This window comes from Mauremys mutica, chromosome 1, assembly GCF_020497125.1.
Source record: "Mauremys mutica isolate MM-2020 ecotype Southern chromosome 1, ASM2049712v1, whole genome shotgun sequence".
In the NCBI taxonomy this organism is placed as follows: Eukaryota; Metazoa; Chordata; order Testudines; family Geoemydidae; genus Mauremys; species Mauremys mutica.
This window is the reverse complement of record NC_059072.1, coordinates 228028875-228041008: the sequence shown is the minus strand read 5'-3', so window position 1 is coordinate 228041008 and position 12134 is coordinate 228028875.

The following is a 12134-nucleotide window of genomic DNA, read 5'->3' as shown; positions in this document are numbered from 1 at the left end:
GTTGTGCAATGCTCCCTTATAATGTTGTTTGGCAGCTGCCTGCTTTGGCCACTGCTTGCAGAAAGAGCAGCCCACTGCAGCTAGCTGGTGGGGGCTTGGAACCAGGGTGGACCGGCAGCCCCCTATCAGCTCCCGACTCCCCTAAGTTCCCTGTGCGGCAGCCGCCCAGCAGGCTAGCAATTGCCGGCAGTTCAGCTGTTCCCCACCACCACCACCACCACTGCTGTGTGCTGATCCTGCCCTCTGCCTTGGAGCTGCTCCCGGGAGCCTCCTTTTTCTTGTGCAGGGAGGAGAGGGGAAAGAGGGGGGCTAATATCAGGGCGTCCCCCTCCCCCTCGCTCCTGCCCCCTGCTTACCCCATTTCCATAGAGCGGGGGCGGGGGGGGGAGGACAGGACAGGGCGGCTCAGGACGCAGGGAGCTGCTGTCTCAACTTCCTGGTCTACTTAAAAAGGCAATGTACGTAGAGTGGTTCAGCATATTTAAAGGGGCAATGCGCATCTCTTTCTCTTTCACACACACACACACACACACACACAGGGTGTGTGTCGCTGTCTCTGTCTGCCATGCTGTCTCCCCTCTCTCCATTCATGCTGCCTTGTAGAGTATAAGGCTACATTAACAACAATGAGTTAACCCTTGAGGGCTCAGCCAAGTTCTAGTTCATCATTCAGCAGTAAGGCATTCCCTGGGAAATATCCCACCCTCTGACTCTATCACCTCAAACAAGCTTCACAATCATCATTGCTGTGTACAGTATTAAACCGTTTGTTTAAAACTTATACTGTGTATACATATATATAATATAGTCTTTTGTCTGGTGAAAAGAAATTCCCTGGAACCTAACCCCCACTCTCCATTTACATTAATTCTTATGGGAAAATTGGATTTGCTTAACATCGTTTTGCTTAAAGTCGCATTTTTCAGGAACATAACTACATTAAGCGAGGAGTTACTGTGTAAGAAAAAGACCTAAATATTGGGACTGTCCCCATAAAATCGGGACATCTGGTCACCATAGTGGTGGCCATCGAGGGGAAGGATCTCCTCACAGAACTCCTGCTACACAAACCTCATCTCCATGTGCAGGTGGCAGAGTCCCCCTTTATGTGAGACCTCCTGGATTATGATCTAAGGGACTGTCTGGACCCTGTGGTGCTCGGCCTGTGCATGGGGCAGCCCATCCAGTGTGCCCCCCGTCATGTGCTCCAAGAAATAAGTGCAGTCTTGCCTCCTGTTTCTTTCATTTTCCTTGAGTGGGTTCTGTAGGAGGCTGCTCTCCACCCACTCCTCACCCCTGACCCTCTTTAACTCATCATGAGGCCCTTGCCCTGTGAGCCTTCTTTGCCACCCCCGACACGCCACTTAAGCCAGCTGCATGACATCCAGCCTGTCCACCTCTGAACCATGCCCAGAGAATATCTGTAGGCACTCGTGCTTCTCTTCCATCCACTTGCTCACCCTCATGTCCCAAGTGGCAGAATCTGCTGCCACCTAAGCAGGGCAAGGCACTCCAGTGGGCCAGTCTGTACTCCACTCTGGTTCCATGGCTGGCTGGAGATATTAGCTGGTGGCTCATTCATTGAGCCATAACCGTGAGTGTGTACCTGATGTGGTTCACAAACTCCCTGACACCTGTCCTTCTGTGGAGAGAGGGACACCCTGGTGGATATCTATATAGGGTACATCAAGTTGCAGCCCCTTTTCTGGCTACACTTTCCCTCACTCCTCTTGATCAATGCACTCCGCATCCATAGCCGCACAAAGTGGAGGAACCTCCTCGTCAACCTCTTCCTGGCGCTGGCCAACGTGGCCATCCATCATACCAGGAGGAGAAAGGTGGAGACAGAGGTGTTCCACGACTGCGGGGCCCTATCCAATCCCTTGTATGATCATGCCTCCGGAAGAGTTCCTCTGGGAAGCATCCACTGACTCCCTAGACACCCTTGAGTAGCAGTGGGTGCTATCGAGGGTTTCTGCTCGGTGTCCCCTGCCAGATCCCTAATTTTCAATCTTTGACCCCACTCCCACTCCTATTTTTTCATTCACTGTCCCCAGTAAATCAATTGTTGCTTGGGCTCAATGGATCCTCCCCCTTAATTGATGGGAGTGTCTTTAGTTTTGGGCAGGCCTAGACCCACCTGTCCTCAGTTTTTCAAATATTACCCAATACTGGGCAGGGCAAAGGCTATTTCTCATTTTCTAGAGTGAGCCTCTCATTTTGTTTTTCAGAAAGAGCAGAGGGGAAAAATATGAAACCAATTACATGGTCCCTAACAAAACAAAACAAGGAGAAAGGAAAGAAAAACTGAAACTGGCAACAAAAACAAAACAAGCCTAATCAAAAACAGAAATGTCAGCCTCACTTTGTCTATTTCTGTTCCCTGTCCGGTGCTGCTACTCCTAGAGGGAACACAGTTGATCCCAAATTCTAAAGTAGAAGTATTTTGTGCTCTTGCTCTGCTAGGACAGCGTTTCACAGCCAGAGGGTCACACAAAAGGTAGTCAGGGCAGTGCAAGGCCTTGGAAGTTATACGGTTTGAAGTTGCAAAACCTAAAGCAAAGAAAGTACAGTAACTCCTTGCTTAACATTGTAGTTATGTTCCTGAAAAATGCAACTTTAAGCAAAACAATGTTAAGTGAATCCAATTTCCTCATAAGAATTAATGTAAATGGGGGAGGGGAAGTTCCAGGGAAATTTTTTTCACCACACAAAAAACTATATATATATAAACACATAGTATAAGTTTTAAACAATCAGTTTAATACTGTACACAGCCATGATGATTGTGAAGCTTGGTTGAGGTGGTGAAGTAAGAGGTTGGAAGAGGGTGGGATACTTCCCAGGGAATGCCTTCCTGCTAAATAATGAACTAGCATTCGGCTGAGCCCTCAAGGGTTAACACATTGTTTATGTAGCCTCAGACTCTACAAGACAGCACAAATGGAGGGAGGGGAGAGAGCATGTCAGACAGAGACACACACCCTGTGTGTGGGCTAGAGATGCGCATTGCCTCTTTAAGTACCCTGACACCACTCTAAGTACATTACCTTTTTAAGTACATCAGGAAGTTGAGACAGCAGCTGTGGCCAGCAAGCTCCCTCCATCCTGAGCCCTGTCGTGTCCCCACCCTGCTCTATATGGAGAAGGGGTAAGTGGGGTGCAGGAGCAGGGGGAGGGGGACACCCTAACATTAGCCCCCTTCTTCCCCCCACTCCCTGCACAGCAAGCAGGAGGCTCCCGGGAGCAGCTCCAAGGCAGAGGGCAGGAGCAGCACGCGGCAGTGGAGGGAGGGATAGCTGCACTGCCTGGCAATCAATAGCCCGCTGGGCGGCTGCCACACAGGGAACTTAGGGGAGTGGGGAGCTGATAGGGGGGCTTCCGGTCCACCTTGGTTCCAAGCCCCCACTAGCTAGTTCCAACGGGTGCTCTTTTTGCAAGCAAAGCAGGTGGATGCCAAACGACGTTATAAGGGAGCATTGCTCAACTTTAAACAAGCATGTTCTCTAATTGATCAGCAACATAACAACGAAACAATGTTAACTGTCACGACTTTAAGTCAGGAGTTATTGTATCACTCTCCTACCCCCTGCACACCTTCCCCTTCAAGGTGAAGCAATCTATAGCCACCTCCAGGGCTGGCTCCAGACCCCAGCACGCCAAGCGCGCGCTTGGGGCGGCGTCCCAGCGGGAGGGCGGCAGGCGGGTCCGGTGGACCTCCCGCAGACGTGCCTGCGGAGGGTCTGCTGGTCCCGCGGCTCCAGTGGAGCATCCACAGGCACGCCTGCGGGAGGTCCACCGGAGCCACGGGACCGGCGACCGCCAGAGCGCCCCCCGCGGTGTGCCACCCTGATTGGGGCGGCGGAAATCCTAGAGCCGCCCCTGGCCACCTCTCCAAATATACACACAAAATACATTATATAGGCCTACCCTTATGATCACTGATACATTTTTTTATTCTTACTTCTATAGTAAATGTAATTGGGGGGAGGAAGATGTTTGCAAAAGTTCTGACTTAGCAAAAGGGGTCACCATCATGGAAAAGTTAACAATTACTGCACTGAGACAATGTGGCCCAGTGAACCGAGCAGTGGGTTGACACTCAGAAGATCTGTATGCTATTCCTGGCTCTTCCACTGGCCTGCCAGGTGACCTGGGCAAGTCACATCACGTCAGCTCTAATGGGAAGTACTATGGTATGGAACAGCTAGGTATTACTAATGTCTATTGAGATCAGCTGGAGCTGGAGTTATGAGTGCAGACTGAAGGCAGTAAGTGGCCCACAGTATGTCGTTTTCCATATCCTTATTTATTTTTTTCACATTAGAAAAAAAGAGGTAAGAGTTAATATAAAAATCTATATAAAAAGGATGCTCTTAGGATATTACAAACCAGTGAAAATTAAAGCAAGAAAATAACCGTTTCACATAAATACCACATTCTGCTCATGTTCAAACTTTCCTGTGTTTTGACCTATAAGTAACTCAAACCATACACAGTAAATACAAACAATTATCTTCTCCACATCTGTTCATCAAACATTCCAAAACAACACAGGAATCCCACCATTAAGTATGGAAAGTGCTAGACCTATTGCAATATGTTTAAGTTTTCTTTTTTATCTTCAATCTTGTTTTTTAAAAAATCTTAAGTGGCATTTTTGGCATAACTGTAACCATTGTAATTTCTTTCCAATGTGAAAGAATTTAGCAGTATTCTGTGTAATCTCACTGAAGTCATTACAAACTGATACTAATTATTAGCGATTTCTTCAAATACTAATCTTACTTTCCATTTATTCTTTTAATTTCAAAATTGGTATCAATATTGTCTTCCTTTATTTACAGATTTTATAAAAGGGCTTATTATTAAAGATGGTCTGAGGGCATTACGGGCCTGATTTCAATTTTAACATTAAACTGAAGGTCCTATGCAGTAGTCTCATGACTTCAGAGATTTTTTTTCTTCTTCGTCCCTTTTTCACTCTTTAATTTTTGTAAGTGAAAAGTTACAGACTAGCAAAAAGAAAGCCCTAAACTGTGGATGTTATTAATTTCACTTCACTCTTCACTTGTTGGCTAAAAGGGAATAGAAGGGGAGAGAAGGGAAAATTAAAAATTCCAAAACATTTTTAAAGCATATTTATGGTATGGTGTGTGGTTTACTTCTTAGCCTGAATTCCCAATGCAAAAGCTGAGAGGAAAAATCTCTGATGGAGCCAGCAACATGTCAGGCAAGTACAGTCGAGCACAATCCATTGTTTCCAGGAAGTAGCCTCTTGCATTACATGATTACTGACCAAAGAGTGTCCGAAATAGATTGCGGTTCGATCAGCTTTATATTGGGAGAGGAAAATCAGGCAGGACCAGAATAAGGTGCAAAGCCAAGTGGCTGCGTTTATTTGAGGGAAAGTTACAACTTGGGCTAAGGGAGAGAGGCAATTTTTAGCTGGGATGTTGGCAATATAAACAACCCAAAAATCATTAACAGTACAATTCTATACTGCTCACTGCACCACACTGGATAGGCAGACACACCAATCACACAAGATGGGAATCGGGTTCGTCAGGGCGGTGCCCGGTGCAACACAGGAAAGAGACCCACAGGCCACTGCCTCAACCGCCCTTGCTTTCACACTAAGGGTAAACCCAGAGTGTGGTGCGGCTGCAGTTGGGCAGATTCCACTCACACAGACCGCAGGGACAGGAACCCCTTGGTCAGCTAATCCCCAGGTGGAGACAGCTCCCAGCCACAAACACTCCGGACAAAGACAGAGCAGTGACTCACACACTTAAAACAGTTTACAATAAACAATTTATTAAAACCTTAGAACAACTATACACCTAGGCAATTGTGCAATTATGAGTTCAATACTTTAATTCTTAACACTGTGTACACACTTGGTACTGGGTTAGGGAGGGGAAAAATAGGAGGCTAGATAAGCAAACTGCCAGAAATTAGAAAACAAATACCGCACTCCAGGCACAGCTGACCAGCAGAGCAGACACCAGAAGCATGATGAGGTGCCAGGAACAGGTCCAAGGCGACAACGAAGATGACACGACACGAGCTAGCTATACCGGGAGGAGACCCTGGCCGAAAGGTTGATCAGGTCCTTCAGTGACATGCGGATACTCCACACAGATTTTGGGGGGAAACCTAGTTTTATAGAAAGGGTCTCACTCACTCGTGTCAACATCTGATTGGTCCCTGGTTCCCCCTCCCTCCAGGCTCCGAGCTGTTGCCCCCCACGCCGGCAGGATTTGCACACGGCACACTGGGGTATCTGGGCAGAATTAGGTCTCTGTATACAGTACTCTGGAGTTGCTGGGCAGAACTAGCCTGACCTCCAGACGACCGGGCCCAAAAAGAGCGGGAAAATGCATACTACGGAGTTGTTGGGCAGAATCAGGTCTTTGCACACTGCACTAGCCTGACCTTTAGACGGCCCAACAGAAAAAAAAAGCAGGAAAGTACACACAGCACTTTAGTGTTGCTGGGCAGGATTAGGTCTCTGCCCTTTCCTATGCAACAAGAACCTGGTCCAAGATGGAGACTGCCTTGTCCTTTTAACAGGACAAGATGGCCGTGGACCGACAATTGGCCATACAGAGCCATAACTGCGTATCAGGTTGCGACAAAGAGAAGGCCTCAAATTCAATGGAAGCTGTGTTATGTTTTTCCTGGTCTCATGGGGGCCACTTAATTGCACCAGTCATCACACTGTTGGAGGCCAAGGTATGCACTTAATTTTGTATGGCGCTAAAATATAGGGATGGAATGATACCATGGGACTGGAAGTGATTCTAAACAAATTTCTTAGGAAGATTCTCAGTCTTCCAAATAATAGCCCAGCTGCTCTTCTGAGAGCCAAGACAGGCATGGACTCTATTCTGTCCAAATGGCAACATTCATTTTTGGCTTCATGGTCACAGTATACACTCACAGCGATTGCCAAGGTTATGCTTAGAGGCACAGCTCTGTTGGACTTTTTCATGTAAATTTCCTTGGTTAGAGTATATTCAAAAGTCTTTGCATTCACTAGGTTTCTCAAAATCAGAAATGATGAAAGTTTTAAAAATGTGAAATCCATAATGAAGTCAAGAAGAGAAGATATGAATAAGCACTTGTTTCTATTTAAAATGTCACCTTGGTTCCGCCTTGTTCACAAGACTCCTAGATATGCCAGATATTTAGAGTTTGTGTAACAACATGCTAAGATGAGCCCTTACAGCTCTTCCTTTTCAGTCCATGCAGACAGTTTAAATAGAAGGCCAATATACCAAGAAAAGTAACTGCCTCTATCCAGGAGGTATGGGCAGGTGGAAGACCTACTCCATTATTTATTATATTGCAATTTGTATTGTCATTTGAAGTCAAAATGGCTTTTTTTGGTTTTTGTCCCAGTTGCCTTTTACTACGACCTTTCAGAAAATAGAATATTGGTTAGGAACTGACAACGTATCTCTGATCCCAGAGGTTGCTCTATTTGCATGGGCAGACACTAAAATAAGGAAAAGGCAAGCATCATGGTGGTCAGACATGGTTTAATGGTGCATGTTCTTTTTAATCATAGAATCGTAGGCCTGGAAGGGACCACAAGAGATTATCTAGTCCAGTCCCCTTCCATTCATGGCAGGACTAAGTATTATCTAGACCAGGGAGGACAAACTATGGTCCGTGAGCTGGATCCGGCCCATCAGGGCCTTCAATACGGCTCGCAGGATTACCAACCCTGTGGCGCAGTGGTGCTAAGGCAGGCTCCCTGCCTGCCCTGGCCCCACACCGCTCCCAGAAGTGGCCGGTACCATGTTCTTGTGGCCCCTGGGGGAGGGGGGAGCGAGAGGGCTCCATCCGCTGCCCTCGCCTGTAGGCACCGCCCCCAGCAGCTCCCATTGGCCAGGAACAGGGAACCGTTGCCAATGGGAGCTTCGGGGGTGATACCCACAGGCGAGGGCAATGCGCAGTGGAGCCGCCTGCCCCACCCTACCCCCAGGAGCCACTACCAGAGATGCTCGCCACTTCCAGGAGTGGCACAGGGCCAGGGCAGGCAGGGAGCCTGCCTTAGCCCTGCTGCGCGCTGCTGCCACCCCGGAGCTGCTTGAGGTAAGCAGCACCGGGCCGGCGCCCGCACCCTGAACCCCTACTGCACCCTGCACTCCAACCCCCTGCCCTGAGCCCCGTAGCCCCCTGCCTTGAGCCCCCTGCCGTACCCCTCCTGCGCCCCAACCCCCTGCCCCAGCCCTACATTCATGGCCCTGCATACAATTTCCCCACCCAGATGTGGCTCTCGGACCAAAAGGTTTGCCCACCCCAGATTTTCACCATTTCTGACAGGTGTTTGTCTAACCTGGTCTTAAAAATCTCCAATGATGGAGATTCCACAGCCTCCCTGGGCAATTTATTCCAGTGCTTAACCACCTTGACAGGAAGTTTTTCCTAAGGTCCAACCTAAACTGCCCTTGCTGCTTCTTGTCCTTTCCTCAGAGGTTAAGAAGAACAATTTTTCTCCAACTTGAAAACTATTATCATGTCCCCTCTCGGTCTTCTCTTCTCCAGACTAAACAAGCCCAGTTTTTTCAATCTTCCCTCATGGGTCATGTTTTCTAGACCTTTAATCATTTTTTTTGCTCTTCTCTGGACTTTTTCCAATTTGTCCACATCTTTCCCGAAATGTGGTGCCTAGAGCTGGACACAATAGTCCAGTTGAGGCCTAATCAGCGTGGAGTAGAGCAGAAGAATTACTCCTTGTGTCATACTTACAACACTCCTGATAATCCATCCCAGAATGTTTGCTTTTTTTGCAACAGTGTTACTCTGTTCACTCATATTTAGCTTGTGATCCACTATAAACCCCAGATACTTCTCTTCTCTAGGCAGTCATTTCCCATTTTGTATGTGTGCATCTGCTTGTTCTTTCCTAAGTGGAGTACTTTGCATTTGTCCTTATTGAATTTCATCCTATTTAAGTCAGATCATTTCTCCAGTTTGTCCAGATCATTTTGAATTTTAATCCTATCCTCCAAAGCACTTGCAACCCCTCCCAGCTTGGTATCATCCACAAACTTTATAAATGTACTTTTTATGCCATTATTTAAATCATTGATGAAGATATTGAACAGAACTGGACCCAGAACTGATTCCTGCGAGACCCCACTCATTATGCTCTTCCAGCCTGACTATGAACCGCTGATAACTGCTATCTGGGAATGGTTTTTACAGCCAGTTATGCACCCATCTTATAGTAGTTCCATCTAGGTTGTATTTCCCTAGTTTGTTTATGAGAAGGTCATGTGAAATAGTATCAAAAGCCTTACTAAAGATATGCCACATCTACCACTTTCCCCCTATCTTCAAGACTTGTTACCCAGTCAAAGAAGCTATTAGGTAGGTTTGACACGATTTGTTCTTGACAAATCCATGCTGACTGTTACTTATCACCTTATTATCTTCTAGGTGTATGCAAATTGATTGCTTAATTATTTGCTCCATTATCTTTCAAGGTACTGAAGTTAAACTGATTGGTCTGTAATTCCCTAGGTTATCCATATTTTTATAGATTGGCACTATATTTGCCCTTTTCCTGTCCTCTGGAATCTCACCCGTCTTCCATGACTTTTCGAAGATAATCACTAATGGCTCAGATATCTCCTCAGTCAGCTCCTTGAGTATTCTAAGATGTATTTCACAAAGCCCTGGTGACTTGAAGACAACTAATTTGTCTAAGTAATTTTTATCTTGTTCTTTCCCTATTGTAGCCTCTGAACCCACCTCATTTTCACTGGCATTCACTATGTTAGACATCCAATCACTACTAACCTTTTTCATGAAAACCAAAACAAAAATGTCACTTAACACTTTTTTCCATTTCCACATTTTCTGTTATTGTTTTCCCCTCCTCATTTAGTAATAGGCCTACCCTGTCCTTGGTCTTTCTCTTGCTTCTAATGTATCTGTAGAATGTTTTCTTGTTACTCTTTATGTCTCTAGCTAGTTTAATCTTGTTTTGTGCTTTAGCCTTTCTAATTTTGTCCCTACATACTTGTGTTATTTGTTTATGTTCAACATTTATAATTTGAACTAGTTTCCACTTCTTGTCAGGCTGTTTTTTGAGTTTCAGATAATTGAAGAACTCCTTGTTAAGCCAGGGTGGTCTCTTGCCATACCTCCTATCTTTCCTACACAGTGGGATAGTTTGCTCTTGTGCTCTTAATAATGTCTCTTTGAAAACTGCCAACTCTCTTGAACTGTTTTTTCCTTAGACTTGCGTCCCATGGGATCTTATATACCAACTCCCTGCATTTGCTAAAGTCTGTCTTCTTGAAATCCATTGTCTTTATTGTGCTGTTTTCCCTCCTACCATTCCTTAGAATCATAAACTCTACATCTCATGATCACTATCACCTAAGCTGCCTTCCACTTTCAAATTCTCAACCAGTTCCTCCCTATTTGTCAAAATCAAATCTAGAACAGCCTCTCCTCTAGTAGCTTTCTCCACTTTCTGAAATAAAAAATTGTCTCCAGTACATTCCAAGAACTTGTTGGATAATCTGTGCCCTGTTGTGTTATTGTCCCAACTGACGTCTGAGTAGTTGAAGTCCCCCATCACCACCAAGTCCTGTGCTTTGGATAATATTGTTAGTTGTTTAAAAAAAAGCCTCATCCACCTCTTCTTCCTGGTTAGGTGGTCTGTAATAGACCCCCTACCATGATAACACCCTTGTTTTTTACTCTTTTATCCTACACAGAGCCTTTAAACAAGTATGTCTCCTATTTCCATCTCAACCTCAGTCCAAGTGTGTACATTTTTAACATATAAGGCAACACTTCCTCCTTTTTTTCCTGGCCCAACCTTCCTATACTAGCTGTACCCTTTTATACCAATATTCCAGTCATGTGTATTATTCCAACAAGTCTCTGTGATGCCAGCTGTGTCATAGCTGTGTTAATAACTAGCATTTCAAGTTCTTCCTCTTATTCCCCATACTTCTCGCATTAGTATACAGACATAAAATATACTAATCTGATTTCCCCTCTATGTTCTTTCTTGTCTCCCCTTATCCCTGCTATAACAGCCCATGCTTCCCCCCCCCCCCCGCTCACAGCTTCCAACCCTTTTCATGAGACTAGACAGCAAAAACACACTAGCTGCTCTTCCTTTTATAATACACTAGCATAATGTTGCAGTATCTTGATTACAGACACTACAGGGAATTGTTCAGAGGCCATAAACCCCTGACTTAAATGTATCAAGGCTAAAAATGGAATTGTGCAAAATATATGCTAACACAGAAAACACAGCTATATGTGTTCTGACAGAATGGGTGTGATGAGTGGCATGCAAATATCCTTTTTCTGATAAACACTCAAGGTTTGATAAGTATGTGATGGAGAGTAAGTCAGCAGGACACTTCCCTTTGGAGCGCCAAGCAAACAAAAGACAAAGGACATAATTCCTCTTGTAAGTGCAACACCTATGTAAGTAACCTTAAACCCAAATAGTTTTAAAAACCAAAGGGTCTCGCTCCTCTTTTCATTTGCTATTGCATAATTAATAACAGGATTAATACATATTAATAATCATCTAATTATATTTTCACTTTTTTACATTTCTTTACCTGAATGGTTCTGTTTCATATCCATATGTTTCTTTCAGTGCAAAGAAAGAAATTAGAAATTACCAGTCCAGGAAACACTGTGATCAATTATGCTTTTTCTCATCTGTGATATGAAGGATTGTGTGTTTGTTGCTATAATTACTTTCTTCCTGTGTCTCTGATATGATACATTTGTGCTTAATATAGCTTCAATTCCTTGCCAGAGAGTGCAAGACTTTAAAGGGAGAAATTCCCAGGCAACAGAAGAACTGAAAATGTCTTAGTTGGAGCTACAGTTTTATCTTAAATTTTAATTTCCTATAACATGTTTATTTTTGTCTGAGTAGAAAAACTAACCACTCATAGCTGTTTATAAAATATAAAATACACTCTTCATAACAGCTTGTTAGAACATGCAATAAATATATCTTAAATTCATTTTATAACATGCTTAACAATCCATTAGTAAAGGACATAGCTGCCTTTGTTAATCTTTTAACAACTATTATTATTAAAATGACTACTTCCAATTTTTAG